Source organism: Sus scrofa, chromosome 8, assembly GCF_000003025.6.
Source record: "Sus scrofa isolate TJ Tabasco breed Duroc chromosome 8, Sscrofa11.1, whole genome shotgun sequence".
Taxonomy (NCBI): domain Eukaryota; kingdom Metazoa; phylum Chordata; class Mammalia; order Artiodactyla; family Suidae; genus Sus; species Sus scrofa.
In genome coordinates, this window is record NC_010450.4 from 72,331,900 (window position 1) to 72,353,965 (window position 22,066).

Below are 22,066 nucleotides of genomic sequence, written 5' to 3' on the forward strand. Positions count from 1 at the left end.
TGTCCTCATGGATGCTAGTCGGGTTTGTTAACCGCTGAGCCACGATGGGAACTCTAAAGCTTGAGATTTCAAAAATGCTTTACTCCTGAATAATCATACTTACTGTGGTTTCAGTAATTATCTCTTTACCACATGTGCGCTATGCATGTATGAAACTCCCTGCATTTGAAAGCAGCTAAGTGCTTCCCCAGCATTGAGTTTGACAGTCCATCTAACACGACCAAGCTCACTAGCCAGCAGTATTAAGACTGGGAAACTTAGACATAGGAGTGACTTGACCAAGTTGATGGTGTCTCTTATAACTGGTTGCAGAACTGAGAAGTGATATTTTAATTTTGGTAGCTAGAATAATAGAATAGAGGGTTGAAAAGTCCTGAGGTCTTCAGAGTCCAACTAAAGACTGGAGAAAGGATTCAAAGGGTTGGGCACTCAGAGATGAGCTCAGAGCCATGTCCCTAGATTCCTGGGCAGAGCGCGCTTCACTGCCTTCCAGTGACTCTTTGCTTCTTGTGAGGTGTCTGGTCCTGAGAGAGGACTTTGAGGTTTGTTGATTTAAGCCACAATAGAAATCTCTGGCCATCTAGAGAACATTTAGTGAAAATCAGGCATAGATGACATTATCTTTCTTAGTTCCAAATCAACATTTTTAGATTAGCCAGATCCATTCCAGAAAACTTATCTTCTGAGTTCCCTCGTGGCTCGGCAGGTTAAGGATCCGGCTTTGCCGCTGCTGCGGCTCTGGTTACAGCCATGGTGTGGGTTTGATCCCTAGCCTGGGAACTGTGCCGTGGCCGTGGTCCCAAAAAACTCCAAACAAACAAACAAAAAGAAAAGTTATCTTCTTTCAGCTTGAAACTAGCTGAAGGAGGCAAAGAGCTGGTGGAATTGACCTGCTCCTGTTTAGATGCTGGGGTCTTAGGAGTCCTTGAGTCTGTGCTGGAAATCTCACTGGACCTGGAGACTCTGCATTTCCTCCAATAGAAAATAACAGAATTTGTCCCTGACTTTCACTTTCGCTAAACTCACCCAAAGCCCCCTTACTTTTCTTTTCTTTCTTTCTTCCGTTTTTTTTTTTTTTGGCTTTTTAGGGCTGCACTCACAGCACATGGGCATTCCCAGGCTAGGGGTAGAATCGGAGCTACAGTTGCCGGCCTACACCACAGCCACAGCAAAGCGGGATCCCAGCCGTGTCTGTGACCTACAACCCAGCTCACAGCCACACCAGATCCTTAATCCACTGAGTGAGACCAGGGTTCGAACCTGTGTCCTCACAGATACGAGTCGGGTTCGTTACTGCTGAGCCACAACGGGAGCTCCCCCCTTACTTTTCCAGACAGGCTAGCGTAGTGACAAAGTCCAACAACTTGCCAAATTCAGATTCAAACCCAGGTGGCCCCTTGGCTTTACACCAGAGGCAATGACCAGCGGCAGACCAGCCTAGCCACTCCTGGAAAAGTGTTTTATTTGGCCCGCAGGATGGTGACGTTTTTTATTTGAATTAATTTCCAACACTTAAAAATGGGAAATTTTTGCATGAAAATCCAGATGTCGAGCGCTTTTTTTTGGAAGTTGGGAGCTCAGGTAAGAGTTGACTCACTTTGTGTAAGGCCCTTGAACCAGGGCACGAGTGTTCCAGGTGTGAACAGGCCCTTGAATCACAGCATGAGTCTGCCTGGTTCGCTTCATCCCTTTACCTTCTCAGTTTCTGTAGGAATCTGAGTCATGACGCCTGCCTCACCGCAGGCTGCAGTTTTGAGACACCTTGCCTGACTATTCAATTTATTTTCTGGGCGATACCTACCAAATACACTTGGCTCTCATTTCCTAGCTATTGAAGATAATGAGCCAGATTTTTAAAATAGGTGAGCTACTTCCTGGCCTTAATTCTGGCCATTTAAAAGAGCGTTTTCCCTGCTCAGCATTCACATCGTTTCAAAAAAGTACTCTTTTCCTAATGGGCTTGCTTAGTCATTGGGAAATTCTTACTTTAAGGAAATGAAACATTTGCTGTTTGTGAAATCAGAGAATTTATCCAAGAAAGCCACCCTGTCATCTAAAGGACTTTTTCTATGTATGAGTTCCCACTGTGGTGCAGTGGGTTAAGAAACGGGTGTTGCCATAGCTGTGGCGGAGGTTGCAGGTGCGGCTTGGATTCAAACCCTGGCCTGGGAACTTCAATATGCCACGGGTGTGGCTGAAAAAGAGAAACATAAGTAAACATCTTATGTATGGGAGTTCCCATTGTGGCTCAGCAGTAACCTGACTGGTATCCATGAGGACATGGATTCAATCCCTGGTCTCACTCAGTGGGTTAAGGATCCAGCATCGCCAGGAGCTGTGGTATAGGCTGTGAATGCAGCTCGGATCCTGCATTGCTGAGGCTGTGGTATAGGCTGGCAGCTGCAGCTATGATTCGACCCCTAGCCTGGGATCTTCCATATACTGAGGGTTTGGCCCCATAAGCTCCCCCCACCCCCAACAAGAAGATGTTATGTATGGACTGAATTGTGTCCCACCCCAACCTCCAAATTCATGTTGAAGCTTTAACCCCCAATATCTCAGAATTGACTGTATTTGGAGATAGGGCCTTTAAATTGATGCTTAAATTAAAAACGAGACCCTTAGGGTGACCCTAATCCAGTCTGAAATATGGACCCACAAAGAGGGATTAGGGATGCGCACAGAGGAGAGGCCACATGAGGACACAGTGATGAGACGGCCACCTGCAAGCTGGGGAGAGACCTTAGGAGAAAACAAACCTGTTGACATCTCAATTTTGAATTTCCAGCCCCCAGAACTGTGAGAAAATTCATCTCTGTTGTTTAAGCCAGGTGTTTTTTTATGGTAGCCCAGGCTAACTCATACCACTTCCTAAGGTATATTTCTCTGGAGGAACTTCTGTGTCACCTTTTGAAATGTATGCAGTAAGTTAGTTGATAATGCTTAAGTTTATGCGCTAGAATCCTAGTGACTGACAGCTGTGATTATTTAGCTGCACCTGAGAATCATCTGTGGAGCTTTTAAAATTAGCAAGAGGTTCATCCCCCAAAATTCTGATTCGGTTAGTTTAGGGTTTGTCCTGGGCCTCTGACTTTGTTTTATTTTATTTTATTTTATTTCTTGGCCGCACCCATGGCATGCAAAACTTACTGGGCCAGGGATCAAACCCAAGCCACAGCAATGACAGTGCCTGATCCTTAACTTGTTAGGCCACCTGGGAACTCCCCTGGGCCTCTGGTTTTATAAGCCTCCCAAGTGGTTTGCAGGTACAGCCAAGAGTGAGAATTACTGACTTAGAGGCAAAGATCCCCTTCTCTAAAAGGGGGCCAAGGCTTCTGCAGTTCTTACCTCGGGTTCCACAGCTGCTGGTGCCATCCAGCCATAGGTGGGAGGGGTTTACTGCCTATATAACAGGATCTTTTCCAGCCTTGAGTCAAAATGAGCCTCTGCCCTTGGGCCTCATATTGATAGAAGCCCTTCAAGTCTGCAAGTGGCTATGGCCTGGCCTATGAGACATGTACTATGGTCGGGCTGGGATCCTTTTTTTTTTCCTCCCAGGCTAGGAGTCAAATTGGAGCTGCAGCTACCAGTCTACACCACAGCCACAGCCACACCAGATCTGAGCCCATCTGTGACCTACACTACAGCTCATGGCAACACCGGATCCTTAACCCCCTGAGTGGGGCCAGGGATCGAATCCATGTCCTCATGGATACGAGTCCGGTTTGTTGCCACTGAGCCACAACAGGAACTCCATTTTTATCTCTGTCTCCCTGCCATTGCTATGCTGTGTTTAATTTCTTGTCCCGCCTTCCATACCAGTTGAGGGTGGGCCATCTGGGAGGGTGTTCCAGGAAGCTGGATCCTTCCCTCTGCACCCTGGGCACAGAGCCTGGAGTCTGACAGAAGAAACGGCCGTTCAGAGGAGCGGGGCCTGCTCCCAGACCCGTGTGTCTTTCCTTTCCAGCAGTGGCCAGTCCAGGGCTCTCCCCGGTGCTGGACCCATCTGTGGATTTGGCTACTCTTTCCTACGTTGCTTAAAATTACAGTGGTGCTTGCTGACGTTTATGGCTATTTAACCTGGCTGATTGTATTCATTTACCTTCTGGCACTTCTCAGAGGCCTCTCATGAGCCTGGTAAAATGAAAACATTGCCCCGTTCTGGTATTTTCTGTGAACTGTCTGCTCTCTTCGTGTGTGGAGAGTGTTAGTGTTTTTGAGAGACAGTTTCAGGTGGTAGAGCTGGGACAATGCTTGGTCCTGCCTTCCAAACCTCTCCCTGCTGTTTGCTGGTGTGTGTCTAATTTTCCCTCTTCCATCAAGTATGTCATCCTGGCCCCATGTCATAACTTCATTCCCCAATAAGTGCTGTCCTGGGACATTTAATTATGTCAGCACAGACCTGCCTGACCTGATGCACCACAGAACGTGACATAAGTGCATTACGAGGCTCCCACTTTCATCACAGAAACAAACAGAACTGGGTCACTTTCAGGACCCCAGAGATCATCCAGAAAATAAAGGATCCTTTTTTAACCTTTTAGGGCCACACCCTTGGCATATGGAGGTTCCCAGGCTGGGGGTCGAATTGGAGCTACAGCTGCCGGCCTATACCACAGACACAGCAACGCAGGATCCGAGCTGCATCTGCGACCTACACCACAGCTCAGGGCAACGCGGGATCCTTAACCCAATGAGCAAGGCCAGGGATCAAACCTGCAACCTCGTGGTTCCTAGTCAGATTCGTTTCTGCTGCACCACAACAGGAACTCCAAGATAAAGAATTTTATAAAGGCTTGGGTCTCAAGTTTTGGTTGATTTAAGGTGGTATCACCAAAATCCTAAAAAAGGGGGGGAAAGAATAATTTGTTGCCTTGTAGACCTAAAGTGTCAGAAAAGCCCAGTGACACCCAGTGTTTCTGTAAGCTGGGGAGAGTTCTGGCCGCATTCGGTGCATGTGGGTAATTGTAGTTACGATTTTAAACTGATCATGGGGAGTTCCCATCATGGCGGAGTGGTTAACGAATCCGACTAGGAACCATGAGCTTGCAGGTTTGATCCCTGGCCTTGCTCAGTGGGTTAAGGGTCCAGCGCTGCCGTGAGTTGTGGTGTAGGTCGTAGATGTGGCTCAGATCCTGCGTTGCTGTGGCTCTGGTGTAGGCTGGTGGCTCCAGCTCCAATTCGACCCCTCGCCTGGGAACCTCCATGTGCCACGGGTGAGGTCCTAAAAGGCAAAATTAAAAAGAAAGAAAGAAAAGATGAAAGAGTTTTGGAGATGGGTGGTAGTGATAGCAGGACAATAATGTGAATGTACTTAATACCACCAAGCTATACACTTAAAAATGGTGACGATAGTAAAGTGTGTGTTTTACCAACATTAAAATACTGAACAGATAGAAGGTATTATTATAATGATTATGCAAACCGAAATGAGTATTTGATGTGATGTCTTCTGAATTTCTTCTTTGGTCGAGTTAGTAGAAAGATGAGTCGTGGTTACAGAGAATTGCTTTTATTATGCCTGAAAAATAAATCTTAAACATGAAACAGGCTGCTCAGATTAAATGGGCCTTTTGTGGACAGTTTGAAGAAGCTAACCCTCCAGACCCTCCTGTCACCTGCCTCCTGGGCCTACCCGCCTCGGGCTCCCAGGCACTTGACCAAAATGGAGGTCACCTTGCCATCAAAGCTGCTTCTCATCTGCTCTTCCCCATTTCAGTGAATTGTATCACCATCCCTCCAGCCGCCCAAGCTTGAAATCTTGAGCCCGCCAGTTGTCTCAGCACCTCCTATATTTAATGCTCATTATCAGGGCCTCTGTCTGGCCACCCAAAAGACTTGCGCACAGATGTTCATAGCAGAACTCAGAAACATGCTAAGTGAAAGAAACCAGGCCTAAAAGATTACATCATATATGATTCCATGTATTTGAAACATCTAGAAAAGGCAAAGCTGTAGAGACAAACAACAGATCAGGAGTTGCCTGAAGTTGGAGGCGAGAGCAGGGCCTAGGCATAAGGGGACATTCTGAGGTGATGAAAATGTCCTAAAACTGGATTATGGCTATGGTTGCACAACTCTGTGAATTTACCAAAAATCATTGATTTATACAAAGTGAGCATCTTATTTTAGAAAGTAACTTAGATATTTTATATTGAATCAAATGGATTTATTTTGGAAAGGATGCAAAGAGGCCTGACTATTTATATCAAGAAAGAGATTTTAAAGGTTTCGCAGGAGTTCCCTGGGGTGCAGTGTGTTTCGGATTGGGCTTTGTCATGGCTGTGGTGCTGGTTCAATCCCTGGCCTAGGGGCATGACTGAAAAAACTAACAACAAATTTCACAAAGATTAACAAGGCTAGTCCGCTTCCTAATTTTTCTCCCCATCTACCCTCCTCTTAAATCCTCTCTGGCATTACTCTATTTCAGACTATTTATTTGTTCAACAAATATTATGTGGCACCCACTCTTCTAGGTGCTGGTTACATAGTGAGTAAACGAACAAAAAGCCCTGCCCTCATGGAGCTTGCTTTCTAGGGTGAAAGGACGACAGACCCTTAGGCTGCATTCCTGTGGTCACATCCTAACTGGTCCACTGGCCTTGCCTCTCTCCCATCCGTGGCCACTGCAGGCAAAGTGATCTTTCTGAAGTGCAAACCTGACCCCATTGGTTTGCTTGAAAACTTGCAACGCCTTCCCATTGCTTTGTATATAAACTTCAAACTCCTGAAATTCCCTTCGTGGCTCAGAGGTTAACAAACCTGACTAGTATCCATGAGGTTGCAGGTTCGATCTCTGGCCTTGCTCAGTGGGTTAAGGATCTGGTGTTGCTATGAGCTGTGGTGTAGGTCACAGACACAGCTCGGATCCCGCTTTGCTCTGGCTGTGGTGTAGGCTGGCAGCTGTAGCTCCGATTTGACCCCTAGCCTCGGAATTTCCATATGCCACAGGTGTGGCCCTAAAAAACAAAACAAAAACAAAAAAACTTCCAACTCCTGACCAGGACGTGACCAGACCTTCATGTCCAGTGTCTGCCCAAGCCTTTGTGTCCAGCCCTCTTTGCCACTTCTTTTTTGTGCTCCACTCCAGCCATACCGATCTCTTTCCATGCCTAGGTTTTGCTGGGCTCTCTTCCCTCCATTCTCTTTGCCCAGCTAATGCCCATTCATTTCCTGGCCCACAGCTTAGAATCCTTTCCTAATCCCTCAGTTCTGGTTCGGGATGCTTTCCCGTGGTTCTCCAGCTTGATAGACAGATTCCATCACACAGTGCCCATGGCATAGTAGTTGCTCAATAAAACATGCATTTTAGACGAATGAACACCCAGAAAGGAACATCATAGGGAGACAGGTTTAGCTGGTATTGACTTTTCTTATTTATGTGATGCCATGGTCTCCACACTTAAGGGAAAGAGTGTTTTTCAGAGTTCTGATCTAGGACATAGAAGCTGTATGTACTATTTCCATTAATGATGCTGTGAGAAAGTCAAGATGGTTTGTCCCTCTTAAAAAAATAAAACATAGCAAAATTTTCTAGTCTCATTGTATACATGGGACTAATATTAATGAAGTGGTATTTGCACAAAGTTCTGAGCTCATTTGACTAAAATAAAGTAATACATTTTCAGAGAGTTCTCTGGTGCCTCAGTGGGTTAAGGATTTGGTATTGTCACTGCAGCGGCTCAGATCACTGCTGTGGCATGGGTTCAGTCCCTGGCTTGGAAACTTGCACATACCATGGGCATGGCTGAAAAATGAAATATATTTACATATATTTATATTTTTTTCAGAGAAATAGAAAAGAAAAAAATTCTGTTCCTGCTATTGGCATTTAAGATTATTGCTTTAGCAAGCATATGTCTTAAATGTTTTGATCAGATTCTTGTTGCTGTAAATTATTCTGTTACTTCAAGTTTGGGAAAAAAAAGAAAGAGAAAGAAAAGAAAAGAAAGAAAGAAAGAAAAGAAAATATCCTCGTATCCCCTTCCCAAGCCTGTATTGATAGGAACAGCAAGCTCAAACTGTGTGGGAAGTTTCTTACTTTAAAATTTATTTGCTTCCCGAAGAAAAGCTACTTTTATTTCATTATTTTTTAAAAAGCATACATGGGTTTTAATTTGGTGAGAAAATATCCTTGCCATTAAGAGGATTCTGCCTCATTACCTCTTATAAAAAAGCCCTCCTCCCCAAATTTGCAGAACTAAAGGAAGCATAAATTAAAACAACACTGTTGTTTGTCGCTTTGATCAACAAACACCCATCTCCAAAAGAGAAAAACTGCAAACCAGGCCAGATTCAAAAACAGTCCCTTCCCTAAATTAAATCAGTCAATATAAACAGCTCAGCCTCCCAACTGGATGAGAACGAAAACAACGGGATGGGCCAAGGGAGAGGAAGAAGAATTAGGAAGGCGATTGCATCGGTCCTGATTTTGCCTGTTGGCATGACTGTCCACGGTTGTTAACTTTCCAAATCTCTATGAGACTTTTGATTGGGAATTGAGTAGTAAGGACTTAATGTAGCCTATTCTTTGGACTTCAGACGCTTCTTTGCTGTTTGTTACCCAGTATACACATGCAATTTCAAAAACATCGTATTGGCCAGTGGTTCAAAGAGAACCACAGAAAGAGGAAGATCCACAATTGCCCTCTCTGCTTCTGCAGATACTGAGGTATTTCTCTTTTTCCCCCTTTTGTCCACATAAAGAGAGAGAATATTTATGTATAACACGAGATGACTCACTAAGGGAATAAGGGTTGGGGGGGGGCAAAAGAAGAGTAATGCATTTTCATCTTTGGAATAGAATTGGTTATTTTCTTTTTATTTTTTGTTCTTTCATTTTTTTTAAGTTTTCAAAAAAATTTAATTGTGGTTAAAAAAAAAAAAAACCCAAATAACACGAACTTTACCATCTTAGCCATTATAAAGCGCCAAGTAGATGCACATGGTTGTGCGACATCTCGGAACATCATTTTGCAAAACTGAAACTCTCTGCCCATGAAACGACACCTCCCCTTTTTCCCCCCTTTACTGTCGTTTTACAAATTGCAATTAATCAGACAAAGTCTTCGGATTCTGTGTGATGTCCTCATTACCTCATCTGTCAGGAAGTCAAAATTTGAAGTGTTTCTCATGTCATGGAAAAGCTATCTGTTTTCCGTGCACAGTGATCGCCTGTTTGCATTTCTTTCGATTACTCATCTTTTCCTCTCTCCTACACATTCTAAGATAGGTGAAGGAGGAAACAGATCCTGCCCTTGAACCCTTGGTAGACTGGCCTCCCTGACTCCCCCCTTATGCAGGGATCAGGGGTGAGTTGTCCTCTAACCGCATAGAACCATCCTTCTTACCGGGAGCACAGGTACATTTACAGAAGCCATTTCCTCCCTCCAACCTCCCCAGCCTCCTCGTCGTTCCCCCCGCCCCCCGCCCCGACCCCCAACTCTTAGCCACTGTGACTCTCTGGTCTCTGGTCTCACGCTTCACACCAGCTGCCAGGGTCCCCACTTGGGTTGGCTCCAGTTTTCCGAAACCTGGCAGTTAGTTAATAAGAAAACCAGGATGTAAATCACGGGCTTAGACAGTTTCCTGTGGGGGAGCTTTTAAGTTCCCATCAGATCTTTTCATTCCAGCTCATGAAGAGGAGACCAGTGCTCTCTTTAGACGCAAATAGGAGTACAGACCAGAGATAAACAAGGCGGGGTGCGGGCAGGGAGCAGGAGGGAAGCTTGCAGTCAAGATTCTTAGCACGGCCTTTCATGCTTTTGCCTAAAACTCATCCATTTAACGGAGAGTGGGGATCTCAGGATTTTTTTTTTTTTTTTAATAGTAGAATTCTTAATCTGGCAGTTCCCATACTGATAGGGGACCAGTTCTCACTCGATAATTATGAAATGTCCACTGGTATTTCTTTGTTTGGTCTTTTTAGGGCCGCACCCACGGCCTATGAAAGTTCCCAGGCTAGGGGTCAAACCGGAGCCGTGTCTGCGACCCACACCACAGCTCATGGCAACGCCAGATCCTTAACCCCCTGCTCAAGGCTAGGGATTGAACCCGCATCCTCATAGATGCTGGTCAGCTTTGTTAACCACTGAGCCACGACGGGAGCTCCCCCTCTGCTGGTATTTCTAAAAACAGGTTTTAAAGCACTCTTTGTTTTGTGAACTCAGTATAACTCCAGCACTCCTATGGAACGTGTTTTGGGGATTTGTTCTCTGCCAGGCACTGCAATAGACATGAGTAAGAAAGATGCCGTCTCTACCTCCTAGTGTCTTACCGTCTGTCTGGTTGTCAGAACCCTGGAGTGCATTCCACTAGAGAAGGCTGCAGGCTGATACAGGCCAAGGAACAAAGTCAGGGCCCCTGAAGTTCTGTAAGGAACAGGATAAGGTAAATGAAGCATTCAGCAGAGCCTGAGACACAGTGTTTGTTCAATGAAAATCATTCACAGCAGGAGTAATAGCATCATCCGGACAGACACAAGCCCCAGAAATACATATCATAAGGAAATACAGGGCACATGGAGCATGAACATAATAAAACAAATCGTGCTTCAACGCAGTATAGAAGCACTAAGAATTTAGTTCATAAATTCCCCGGGTTGGGTAGGGGAAGGCTACAGTGAATGGGGAAAGGTCTTATAAGAATAAGACCGACATTAGGAGTTCCCATCATGGCTCAGTGGTTAACGAATCCGACTAGGAACCAAGAGGTTGCAGGTTCGATACCTGGCCTCACTCAGTGGGTTAGGGATCCAGCGTTGCCGTGAGCTGTGGTGTAGGTCACAGATGCAGCTCAGATCTGGCGTTGCTGTGGCTGTGGTGTAGGCCAGTGGCTACAGCTCCAATTAGACTCCTAGCCTGGGAACCTCCGTATGCCACAGGATCGGCCCTAGAAAAGACAAAAAAAAAAAAAAAAAAAGGAAAGAAAAGAATAGGACTGACATAAACAAAGGGGGACAAAACAACCTGGACTCATTAAAATGAGATGCTGGGCATGGGTGTAATGGCCTGCAAACATTAATTCACCGCGTACTGTCATGTGCTGTGCACCTTGGACGTCAGAGACGAAGGAAGCATCATCTCCGCTCTTAAACATCTAGTCTGGGAAGGGAGAGTTTTGTCTTAATGGCATCAGGTGCTCTCTTCCAGGTGAAATGTGATACGGGCTATAGACGATGGCTGAGTGATGTGCTTTGGAACATTCCGAGGAGGAGAACTTGCTTTTGGTGAAGGATCAGAGAACTTTCCTTGAGGAAGGAATACATCTTGCAGGTCCTCGGAAGTTGGCTAGAATACCCTTAGCAGAGATCAGGGTCGAGGAAGGAATCTCCACCCAAAGGAAAATGCTGGTAAGGCACCAAGGAGGGAAACCCAGGCCTGCTCGCCAAACGCTAGTTACTGGGCTCGTTAGAGGCAACTAGGAAAACTCTGTCCCTTACAGCCATGTCGATATGAATGGAATCAGGCCAAGTGAAGTGCCCTTCACTGGGAAAAGGCACAATTTTGAAGGGAAAGATGTAGTCACTTTCTATTTAAGGAAAAAGAGCATTCTGGAGAGATCTGGGGCTTTGCACCCCCTTCATTAGACATATAGACAAAAAAGGGTTTTTAAGAGGCTGTTTTTTGGAGTTCCCTTCATGGCTCAGTGGTTAATGAATCCGACTAGAAGCCATGAGGTTGCAGGTTCGATCCCTGGCCCTGCTCAGTGGGTTAAGGATCCGTCATTGCCATGAACTGTGGTGTAGGTCACAGACACAGCTCAGATCCCACATTGCTGTGGCTGTGGTGTAGGCCAGTGGCTCCAGCTCCGATTTGTCCCCTAGCTTGGGAACCTCCATATGCCGAGAAAGTGGCCCAAGAAATGGCCAAAAAAATAAAAAATAAAAGAGGCTGTTTTTTTCCTGGGTGCTCGGAATGACAATGAAGTCTGCCAACAGAGAATAGATATACCTACTTTCCTTCACCTTCTGGGAGCCAGCAAAACCTCGCCCCTGATGAAAGTGGCGTAACCTGAGTGTCCTCTTGGTCATGCAGGATAGTGTGAGAGCGAGGCCTGGGCTGTGGAGTCTGGTTCTTAATTCTGCCCCTTCTACTCGGTTGGCTTTTTGGCAAGTTCTGTAAAATCTGAGCTTCGTTTTCTCTTCTATGAAATGAGACTAGGAATAGCTACCTCGGGGCATTACTGTCATTGGAAATAAGGTATGTAAATCCTCAGGCATCTGCTACACTAATACTGAGCACAAAATAAATGTTACTATTCCTGTTACTATTACTGATAGGCTATGCTCGGTTCTTTGAGTCTCCCACGGAGAAACGGCAGCCAACAGCCTACGAGAGTCTGCCTGGGACTCTGCACCTAATTGCCTTTGGCCAATATAAGCACACTTTGGACACCTCCCAAAGGTGCTGATTACAAGAACTTTAAAAATAAATTGTCTCTCCCATCTTATCTTCTGGTTCTTAGGCGAGAGCCCTAAAGTATGTGGAATAACACTGACATCCGGCTTGGGCTGGGACTCTTTCCTGAACACCTCCTGGGAGAAAGTTGTGCTCAGAAGCAAATAAGCTGGAAAGGCAAGGAAAATTTTCCCCTTGCTGGAATCTGCATGTGAAAGTAGAAAACAAAACTGTGTCATGTGAGGCAAATGAAAAAGATCCTAGAAAATGAACTATTATTGGTGCTTGGTGGCTGGAATCTTTTATTTTTTTAAAGCACATAGTTTGTGAGTTTTTAAAAAAATAAGGAGAGACTAATAGGCTTCTTTAAGCCAATAGAGTGAGACTGCCAAAAAAGTAAACAGCAGCTACCTTTAAATTTTTTTTTTTTTTTGGTCTTTTCTAGGGCCACACCCGTGACATATGGAGGTTCCCAGGCTAGGGGTCTAATCGGAGTTGTAGCTGCTGGCCTATGCCACAGCCACAGCAATGCCAGATCCGAGCCGTGTCTGCAACCTCTACAACAGCTCACAGCAATGCCAGATCCTTAACCCACTGAGCGAGGCTGGGGATCAAACCTGCAAACTCATGGTTCTTAGATTCATTAACCACTGAGCCATAATGGGAACTCCTTTACTTTTTGTTTTTATTTCAAGAGCCAGAGATGTTAATACTTCAAGACCAGTGAAACTGACAACTAGCTAGTGGAATATTGGATTTTCAAAATTAAGTTTACAAATGAAGATAAGGTGATTTTTTTTTAAAACCTAAAGCACTAAAGAGGATGCAACTCCTTTTGAAAAACATGTAGACGGTAAATACCACGTTGTCTAAACCTCAGTGGCAGTAAATTATCAAAGCAAGTCCTCTACATTTCAGAAATTCCAGTTGTTTTTATTTGAGCAACTTTCTTGTTATTATCTCTTGAAGATACACTTCTGTACCATTTGGGTTATTTGTAAAGCATTATATGCCATATTGATGTCATTTACATACTTATGTGTATTCAAGACTTCATATAACTCAATCTTAGGATGAAAACCCAGTTGGGAGAATAGATGTCAGTGCCATGAATAAGATTAATAAGACGTCCTTTTTGGAAGGTCTAAAATTCTGATATAATGGAAAGACCAGAAGTGCCAAAACAATGAGCTATTTTATTTTATTTTGCCTTTTCTAGGGCTGTACCTGCAGCATATGGAGGTTCCCAGGCTAGGGTCGAATCAGAGCTGTAGCCACCGGCCTACACCACAGCCACAGCAACGCCAGAGCCAAGCTTTGTCTGCGACCTACACCACAGCTCGTGGCAATGCATGGATCCTTGACCGTCTGAGTGAGGCCAGGGATCAAACCCAAAATTCATGGTTCCTAGTTGGATTTGTTTCCACTGAGCCACGACAGGAACTCCTCAATGAGCAATTTTGAAAAATCGTTTTGATTTTGTCGATGCTTTGGGTCATTGTGAACAAATCGTTGATGGTGTCTTTGATGAATTCTCTTGGTCAGGGAAGCAGTTCTTTATAAGTAATAAGAGGTTTGCAAGAAGTGGAATAACATGATACTTGTAGACCTTAAGACAGACTTCTGTAGGAGTTCCTGCTATGGTGCAGCGGGTTAAGTGTCTGGTGTGGTCTTTGGGCAGCGCAGGTTTGATCCCTGGCCCGGTGCAATGGATTAAGGATCTGGCATTGCTGCAGCTCTGGTGTAGGTTGCAGCTGTGGTCAGATTCAACCCCTAGCCCAGGAATTTCCATATGCCGAGGGTCTGGCAAAAAAAAAAAAAAAAAAAAAAAGGGGGCAGATTTCTGTAAACCACTTGTTCAGTTTGTATGCCAGTTTATAACAGTATCACCCATCTGCATTTCCAATTCTATTTTCTCCTTATGTATTACATAGGATTAGATTCAGATACCTCCATTGGGCTTTAAACCCTCCACCTACAGCCCTCCAGGAGTGCAGCTCTTTTCATCGCAAGTCAGCTCTGCCTAATTTTTCTCCCTTTTGATCTCTCATCTCCCGCCCAGTCTCAGTGGCTCTTTTCCCTCACCCGGCACCACGCGGGTTCTCAGACAAGGAAGCAGTTCTTATTAAAAATACAAGCTGCAAACCAGTGACAGAAATCGCACTGAATTCCATCCCTAAATTGGTTATGTTTCCCTTCCTCACCTCCCCCCGCCCCGCCTCCGGTCCTTATTTATCTCCATCTATATTTTCAGAAACTTAACGAATATTTTTCTGGAAAGGAAGAAAAAAAAAAAAAAAAAAACAGGGTTTACAGCTTGCATCAAAACATTTTGGATGATGTCCCAGAAAATTACAGTCCTCTGTTCATAGGCTTCTTGGCCACCGTCAGCTCAGACACGCACTTGCCTTGACGGCAATTCACGTTCATGCTTCTGCGCAGGCGCAGGTTAGATTGTTGCTGGCTGGCTCAGCCCTGAACGCCCTTGTCCAGCCGCCCCACTTCCCTGGCGACAAGGACATTCCAGTATTTGAATGTACTCCAGGTGAACCCACGCTCTGAAGGACCTGTCACTTCTGGGGTTTTACCTTTCAGGATTCTGGGCGGTCAGCACTCATTGTCACCTAGGTCACATGTCTTTTCCAGGAGTCAAATGCCCTTCACATACCAAGCACACAGTCACCTTCTTCCCGAAGGTGGTTGCTGCTGATGGGAGGTTGGCAGCTGTAGTTCACATCAACCCTGCTCAGCGCTTCAGGGTTGAAAAGGAAAAACCCTTTCTCCAACACAAACAGGTACAGTCACTTTTAAGCTGATGAGATTTCATTGTTTGAACTGTGCTTGACCTGGACTTTTTACACGTGAATTTAGAAAGTGGATTTTTCTGGGAGTTCTTGTCTTGGCTCAGTGGTAACAAACCCGACTAGCATCCATGAGGTTGTGGGTTCGATCCCTGGCCTTGCTCAGTGGGTTAAGGGTCTGACATTGCCCGGAGCTGTGGTATAGGTCACAGACTCAGCTTGGATCTGGCATTGCTGTGGCTATGGTGTAGTCTGGCAGCTATAGCTCCAATTAGACCCCTAGCCTGGGAATTTCTGTAGGCTGCAGGTGTGGCCCTAAAAAAGAAAGAAAGAAAGAAAGAAAAATTGACTATAGTTTCTCTTTTGAGTCCTCATTCAGCAGGGAGACAGAAACTCAGTTCAGAGTCTCCTCCAGCTCCTGGGGTTTCAGCTGAGTTGTGAGGGGCTTAGTCAGAGTCCAGGTGTGTGTGTGTGTGTGTGTGTGTTGCAGGAAAATCGGGTAAAGTTGCACCTTTGTCTTCCACATCACCATCTCCCCGTGCTGGTGTCTGACACGTCTGGTCACCACACAAACTGGGATGGTCGTATCTGCAGGCTCCCCAGATCCATCAGGCATCTGTGCCCTCTGGGCTTTACCAGAAACACTCTGCCTCTCCTGGACCACGCTGGGCTGGGCGCTGGTGAAAGTGTGAGCCACTCTACTACCAAGGTGTGCCATGCAGACGTTTCTTTGACTCCTGCTCTGTGCTGAGTTCCCAGCCACTCTGGGGCTAAGCCAGTTCTCCAAACTCTTGCTTGGAGGCAGGATCCATAGACTTGCTGCTTTCAGATCCCCAAGCCTATCTGCAGCCTTGGTCTTACGTTGTGTAGGACTCAGAGGTTGTTCCAGCTTCTGTCTCCCCTTCCCTTCTGACTCTCCTTGCCCTGTTTGGTCAGTCCTGGAACGCTGTAATGTCTGTTGAAGAAATCCTGGCTCTAATGGAGTAGTCGCTCAAATCTTAAGCCTGGATTCTTTCGTTATAAAAATGCTGCTGAGTCATGCCTGCCTTGATCAATGAGTGACACCACCTGGGAGGAAAGACAGGACTGTGAGGAAATTCAATGGGGCGAATAAGAACCATTAATATCTCACTATTAGCCCTGCCCTCCAGACACACACCCTTGTGATTCGTTCATGTAGATCTTCGCAAAAACCTATGGGAGGTCTAATTATTCTTATTTTAAACTGAGGCTTGGTGAGATCAGTAGAGGCACACCCCCAGCCAGCTCTTGAATCCAATCCTTGCTCTTGCCCAACAGCCGAAACTATTCTTATCACGTGGTACTGAAATCAATTTTTTCTTTTTTGTTTTTTGTCATTTTAGGGGCTCACCCATGGCACATGGAGGTTCCCAGGCTAGGGATCCAATCAGGGCTGTAGCCACTGGGCTACACCACAGCCACAGCAATGTGGGATCCGAGCAGTGTCTGCAACCCACACCACAGCTCGTGGCAATGCTGGATCCTTAACCCACTGAGTGAGGCCAGGGATCGAACCCTCATCCTCATGGAGGCTAGTTGGTTCGTTAACCACTGAGCCACGACTGAAACTCCGAAATAATTTCTTTAGATATCTGTTTTCCACTGAACTGAGCTCCTTGAAGTCAGAGCTCAAGCCTCATCCATCCTGATATCTTCAATGCTCTGCACTTAGCAGGTGCTCAGTAGGTGGTATTTGAATTGAAATGGATCAAGGAAAAAGAAGGAAATACAGAAGGAAGAGGAGGGACAGGCGAGTGGGAAAGTTCCTGTACCTAAGCTCTTCTGAAACTTTCTGAATGATATTCTGCCAACTAAAATATAAGTGCAATTGAAAGTTTAATGGTATCATCTAAATCATGTCCAGAACTAGACTCTCCCTGCATTATAGTCGGATTATTGTAGGTATAGAAATTAATTCCTGGTTCCAGAAAAGGGTGTAATGGCATCAGTGACACAGCAATAATAAGTGGAGACTGCGTGCATACATGAGCAGTGACCAGAACTGCTGACAGTTATCAGCCAGTGAAGTCCTGGTTGATTTTTATTTAATTTCTTGACATGGCCATCCAAGATGCTGGTGGGATAGAAATCTGGTCACTTCTAGAATTGCATACCTTTCTATTCAGTTTTTCCCTGACAGCTCTTATTATTTCACATTAGATAAACTCCTCTGATAACAAATATCATATTTGTTAGACGATTCATCTAGGTGGAGGGTAAAGGTTTGAGGCTGTGACATGCCCAAGTTGCAATCAAAGGTGGGTTTGCTGAAGTTTTTTTTTTTCTTCTTCGTAGTTGTCCGTTTCTTTATTTTTTTCATTTTATTATTTGATCTTGTAACAAATCCTACAACACAATGAAAGTAAAATGAAAAAGTTAGTATTTCCCCCTTCCCACCTCTCCCAGGTAACTTTGGTTAATAACCTCGTGAACGTGCTCCCTTGTGTCTCACACATGTGTTCAAGCACATCTTCATGTTTGGGGAGTTGGTTTTAAAAAAAAAATTTTTTTTTTATCATAGTTGATTGGGAGTTGGATTTAGTTTTTGGCCACGCCCGTGGTGTGTGGAATTTCCTGGGCCAAGAATCAAACCCAAGCTACAGCTGCAACCAGAGCTGCTGCAGTGACCACGCTGGATCCTTAACCTGCTGCGCCAAAAGCAAACCCCAGATGTTTCCATTTATTTCTCTCCTGCCCTCCCCTTGTTTCGCTTTCTAGTAGCTACCGTCTCTCGTTCTTTCACCCTTTTCTCTTCCCAACTCTTTTTTCTCTCTTTCTTCCGCTTCTCTATTTTTTCTTTTGTCTTTTTAGGGCCGCACCCATGGCATGTGGAAGTTCCCAGGCTCAGAGCTGAATTGGAGCTACAGCTGCCAGCCTACACCACAGCCACAGCCACAGCCACAGCCACGCCAGATCCAAGCCAGGTCTGCGACCTACACTACAGCTCACAGATCCTGAACCTACTGAGCAAGACCAGGGATTGAACCCTCGTCATAATGGATACTAGTTGAGTTCGTTATTGCTGAGCCACAATGGGAACGCCTCTCTGTCTCTATTTTTCATTTTCCACCTTCTCTTCTGTCTTTCCACATTAGCCTTGGAGTACCCAGGCTCTCAGGAAATTGGATTCAGCTGAAGCTTCATGTCCAAACTGTGTTTCCTGGGTTGCCTCGCTGTCTTACAAAGCCTCACCCTAAGAACGCACAGAGGAAAGGAGGGAGCAGAAAGTCATATTCCGTTAATCAAAAATAACTTACATGGTTGAAAGATTTCAGAACACAAGGTGCTTTTTAAATTAGTCAAATCTTTATTGCATACGTTTAATTCAAAGGGTCAATCATGCTTCTGGTTTTCTAAAAAATGCCCAGACGCTATAGGTGTTTGAAAGCAGAAGATAAATTTGTGTTTCTCCCCACAGGTCCTCACCCTGCAGTCCCACACCCCAGGAATAGCTCTGCCTTTCCTTCCAGAAGTTTTTCTGGCCTTTCATAAAACATGTACTAAATATTGTGTTTAATGTGTATGTACACAGCCAATGGGAAGCTTTTGTACTTAATGATCTGGCCTTTGCTCCATGTCACTAAATGTAGGTCCATCTCTTTCCTATTAAATGCTGCACAATTAATTTAAGTGTTTTTTGTTTGTTTGTTTGTTTTGTTTTTTGTCTTTTTGCCTTTTCTAGGGCCGCTCCCGCAGCATATGGAGGTTCCCAGGCTAGGGGTCCAATTGGAGCTGTAGCCACCGGCCTACACCAGAGCCACAGCAACACGTGATCCAAGCCACATTTGCAACCTACACCACAGCTCACGGCAATGCTGGATCCTTAACCCACTGAGCAAGGCCAGGGATCGAACCTGCAACCTCACGGTTCCTAGTCGGATTCGTTAACCACTGCGCCACGACGGGAACTCCAATTTAAGCATTTTCTACATGAACATTTAGGTTGTTTCCAATCTTCAAGATGCATTTCTAGTCTTTCAAGCAAGACTTTCCAAAGAGAAGGCTGTCAGTCCTTGTCTCCTGAATGACTTGAGGCTGCCGACCTGAGTGATGGTTCTTAGTGACCGCTCCCCCCCATAGCATTGAAAATGGCCTTTGTCTCCTGTATGTCATGAGGACAAAAACTTGCTATACCCTCACCATCGAAGGCTGTTCCTTCAAGTCTGACTCTGCTAGGTCTGTTGTTGTTCTGTCCTTCCTTTTTGCTTCTGTTTAGACACGGGTTTCATGCTGGGTCCCAAATCTGACCCACAAAGCCATGCATGCTGCCATTGAGTGCTGTACCAACATGCATTTGTAGTGACACACACGGCAAGTGAGCTTTTGCCTACCTAGTTCTCCCCTCTCTTTTCCTTGGGTTCTGACCTCTGCAAGATTCTAAGTAGCTTTCTGGATAATAACGAGGTTGCGTAGAGGCCCTTACTTGGGGCCCTGGTCCTGAGGCTACAAAGAACAGCAGAAAACAGAGGTGCCCTGGTCAATGTGAATCAGCCGCTAGAGGCAGCAGATGCCTTCAGTAGGGAGAGAGAGTGAAGGAGGTGTCGCTCAGAGGACTTGGGGGCTTGCTGAGTATTTATGGGAAGAGCCTGTGGTAGAGGGGTAACTAGTGCTGAAAAGCTCAAGAAATGATAGAGTTTTCCCCTTTCATGTTCCAATCACCACTTTATGAAATCAATTCCTCCCCAGGTTTGGAGCTGTCTTTGGTGTGTTTCCTTACTTTCAATTTCCATTTTAACATTTTATTTGGTAGGGTGGCTGTTTATTTGTTTTTCACATTTCGCTGTGAGTCGTTCAAAAAATCAATATATTTATCGAAGGGAATATGACATTAGAAGTTATAAACTAGAGTTCCAGTCGTGGCTCAGTGGTTAACGAACCTGACTAGCATCCATGACTCAGGTTTGATCCCTGGCCTCGCTCAGTGTTAAAGATCCGGCGTTGCCGTGAGCTGTGGTATAGGTTGTAGATGTGGCTTGGATCCCCAGCTGCTGTGGCTGTAGCGTAGGTCAGCAGCTGCAGCTCCAATTCAGCCCCTAGCCTGGGAGCTTCCATATGCCACGGGTGTGGCCCTAAAAGACAAAAAAAAAAAAAAAGTTATATACCCAAATACCCATTTGAGAAGGAAGCACACCATATGTTCTTTCCTAATATTTTCTCTCTGAAGCAAACAATTTATGTTTCCAGTATATTCTTTCTTGGTTGTGCTTATACTGACCATTAAACAGTCCATAGAATTTTTCAATATTTAATGGATATTGACATCGTTTTTCTAAGGTGTCCACATCCAAAATAAGAGGACAGATGAACCAGGGAACCAGGGAATTTATTGCATAGCTATGGCAAAGGCAGTCTATTTAGCAAAGACTCATGTTTCAAGTAGTTATATTTTTCACATGACAACTTAGTTTATGTTTCTTTGGAAAAATAGAAAGGTGCAAAACTGAATTGGTAAGAAGTAATGTTGATTATTTCTAGGTGAAGTTTAGTTTCATATTCTAAAGTATAAAAGTAATGGTAGACTATTTATAAGTGAAATTTAACCAAGTACAACATATAAAACTTACTATCATAATACAGAAAAGAAGTTAATTTGTTAAAAAAAAATTCAGGAGTTCCTGTCATGGCTCAGTGGTTAACGAATCCGACTAGGAACATGAGGTTGCGGGTTCGATCCCTGGCCTTTCTCAGTGGGTTAAGGGTCTGGCGTTGCCGTGAGCTGTGGTGTAGGTCGCAGACACGGCTTGGATCTCGAATTGCTGTGGCTCTGGTGTAGGCCGGCGGCTACAGCTCCCATTGGACCCCTAGCCTGGGAACCTCCATATACCATGGGTGCAACCCTAGAAAAGACAAAAAGACACACACACACAAATTCAGAACCTGAATCATGTATATGATTTCTATATGCAGTTTCTTTAAAGATATAATTAATTAAATGTATTAGAACGATTAAAATTAAATAATCAAAGAATCATTGCTGAGGCAGAAATTTAGAGATATATGGAAATAATCTGAAATCTCTTAAGCTTTTTGTTTGAAAAAGATTATTTTGTTCTCAGGTTTCTCCTTAGTAACAAGACCTGACAATTGTAGTAGAAAAAACACATCTAAATGTATATACGGTATAAACCAGACGATTCTGAATTGTGCTAGATCCTCAGGCTAATACGATTTAAAATATTTTTAGGTTGTCATATTTAACTCACACTGAAATTTGGGTCTGTAGGTCGAACTATTTAAGCGAGATGGGAGGAAAATTATTGGACCCATGAGCGCATACAGAGCCTGTGCCGGCTGCCTCAGCGCCATTAGCTCCTGTCACCACCCCTGCTTTGGACTCATGACCCCCCCCACCCCCACCCCCACCTGGCTGCACCTTCCACACCCTGGCTGATGTTTCTCTGTGTAGGTGGGTGCTGTGGTTCCCCAGGCTGTCAGAGACCCAATCTGGCCCCTGGTCTTTTCCTCCCACTACCAACTCCAGAATCAGAGAAGGCTGTTGGGGGGGGGTGCCTGGGGGGCAGGCTCTTTCCAAGTGGTACAAGAATTATATCTCAATAAAGGTGTTTTACAAAATAATCATGACTTAAAAGAAAAAGCATTCAAAGAGCAGGTTGCTGCATGTGTACTTTCCTATTTGTTACCTCCTCATAAATGATTTTTGCATTTTTTAAAGCTTTATTTCTTGAAAGATAGCTGTTTTCATGTGAAAAAAATAAAATGCTTTGTTTTCTAGTGGGATGCACCATTTCTAAGAGTAGTCCTGGTACAGGAACGAAAGGGCAGCATGACTTGACAAAAAACATCTTGGCATTTATCCATATGTCCACTTGACATATGTGGTTGTTT

General features: G+C 44.8%; 1 protein-coding gene across 1 annotated transcript in view; it reads left to right on the plus strand.

The window, feature by feature from the left end:
- SHROOM3 (shroom family member 3) overlaps positions 1-22,066 on the plus strand; it is a 346,309-nt gene that overhangs the window by 234,339 nt on the left and 89,904 nt on the right.